The sequence below is a fragment of the Scyliorhinus torazame genome, unplaced genomic scaffold (genome assembly GCF_047496885.1).
Source record: "Scyliorhinus torazame isolate Kashiwa2021f unplaced genomic scaffold, sScyTor2.1 scaffold_1448, whole genome shotgun sequence".
NCBI classification, from domain to species: domain Eukaryota; kingdom Metazoa; phylum Chordata; class Chondrichthyes; order Carcharhiniformes; family Scyliorhinidae; genus Scyliorhinus; species Scyliorhinus torazame.
In genome coordinates this window covers 1-2,500 of record NW_027309175.1, presented here as the reverse complement: position 1 = coordinate 2,500, position 2,500 = coordinate 1, and positions in this window count along the sequence as shown.

The window sequence follows — 2,500 nt, the reverse complement described above, 5'->3', positions numbered from 1 at the left end:
CCGAAAATCTCCGGGCACCCCGCCAACCCCTCGTGACGCCAAATGCAAATGGCAAATCGGCGGGAGGTCGCCCGGTAGTCCATCCGAGGAAGGCGCTCCAAATCCCCGCAAATCGACTTTTTCAAAACCTCATCGGCACTACCGAGGGCAAGTGGTTAACCAGCTGTCCGAGACATTCGACCACAAATGCAAGTGGCAGCTCGGCGGGACCAATCCACTCCACCATAGCGGGAACACCCCCACTCTGTCCTCGGTAAATCGGCTGGACACGACCTCATACACTTCCGAGGGCAAGTGATTAACTAACGGTAGGGTGCACTTTTCATATATGCACGTGCCCCATCGGCGGGACCAATCCACTCCTCCGTTCCGCTCTCCTGCAACCTTGGCCCCGGTAAAGCGGCGGCACAGGACCTCATAGACCTCCTGGAAGTCGCCAGAGGCTAAGTCCGACTGGTTTATGACTTGCCACTGCCTGGACCTGCCCCCACAGGCTAAGTCCGACTGGTTTATGACTTGCCACTGTCTCCACCTCCCTCCACAGGCTAAGTCCGACTGGTTTATGACTTGCCACTGTCTCCACCAGCCTCCACAGGCTAAGTCCGACTGGTTTATGATTTGCCACTGTCTCCACTGGTTCATGACTTGCCACTGCCTGGACCTGCCTCCACAGGCTAAGTCCGACTGGTTTATGACTTGCCACTGCCTGGACCTGCCCCCACAGGCTAAGTCCGACTGGTTTATGACTTGCCACTGTCTCCACCTCCTCCACAGGCTAAGTGCGACTGGTTTATGACTTGCCACTGTCTCCACCAGCCTCCACAGGCTAAGTCCGACTGGTTTATGATTTGCCACTGTCTCCACTGGTTCATGACTTGCCACTGCCTGGACCTGCCCCCACGGGCTAAGTCCGACTGGTTTATGACTTGCCACTGTCTCCACCTTCCCTCCACAGGCTAAGTGCGACTGGTTTATGACTTGCCACTGTCTCCACCAGCCTCCACAGGCTAAGTCCGACTGGTTTATGATTTGCCACTGTCTCCACTGGTTCATGACTTGCCACTGCCTGGACCTGCCTCCACAGGCTAAGTCCGACTGGTTTATGACTTGCCACTGTCTCCACCAGCCTCCACAGACAAGTCCGACTGGTTTATGATTTGCCACTGTCTCCACTGGTTCATGACTTGCCACTGCCTGGAACTGCCTCCACAGGCTAAGTCCGACTGGTTTATGACTTGCCACTGTCTCCACCAGCCTCCACAGGCTAAGTCCGACTGGTTTATGATTTGCCACTGTCTCCACTGGTTCATGACTTGCCACTGCCTGGCCCTTGCCTCCACAGGCTGAGTCCGACTGGTTTATGATTTGCCACTGGTTCATGACTTGCACTGCCTGGACCTGCCTCCACAGGCTGAGTCCGACTGGTTTATGATTTCCCACTGGTTCATGACTTGCCACTGCCTGGACCTGCCTCCACAGGCTGAGTCCGACTGGTTTATGATTTGCCACTGGTTCATGACTTGCCACTGCCTGGCCCTGCCTCCACAGGCTGAGTCCGACTGGTTTATGATTTGCCACTGGTTCATGACTTGCCACTGCCTGGACCTGCCTCCACAGGCTGAGTCCGACTGGTTCATGACTTGCCACTGCCTGGACCTGCCTCCACAGGCTTAAGTCCGACTGGTTTATGACTTGCCACTGTCTCCACCAGCCTCCACAGGCTAAGTCCGACTGGTTTATGATTTGCCACTGTCTCCACCAGCCTCCACTGGTTCATGACTTGCCACCGACTCGGCCAGCCTCCCCAGGCGAAGCGCGGGCGTTTGGTGACAATTCCAAGGCAGACCAAGGCAAACACGGCCCCTTGCGCGGCGGGGAGCCGTGCCCGGCCTCGGCGGGGCGTCGGGCCGCCGTTTGGAGCGCCGGCCGAAAACCCGAAAAAAGGGCGAAAATCGGAAAGAATTCGCGCCCGATCGGGCCGAGCGGCCGGCGGGGCGGCAGCCGGGTCGGTCTCCGCAGACCTGGAGGCTCGAGGGGACCTTTCCGACCAAAGTCCATTTCTCGATTTTCCACCTCCTACCAATCTGCAGGTACCCCGCCAACCCCTCGGGACGCCAAACGCAAATGGCAAATCGGCGGGAGGGCGCCCGGTAGTCCATCCGAGGAAGGCGCTCCAAGTCCCCGCAGATCGGCTTTTTCAAAACCTCATCGCACTACCGAGGGCAAGTGGTTAACCAGCTGTCCGAGACACTCGACCACAAATGCAAGTGGCAGCTCGGCGGGACCAATCCGCTCCCTTTAGCGGGAACACCCCCACTGTGTCCCCGGTACCACGGCTGGACACGACCTCATACACTTCCGAGGGCAAGTGATTAACTAACGGTAGGGTGCACTTTTCATATATGCACGTGCCCCGTCGGCGGGACCAATCCACTCCTCCGTTCCGCTCTCCTGCAACCTTGGCCCCGGTAAAGCGGCGGCACAGGACCTCATAGACCTC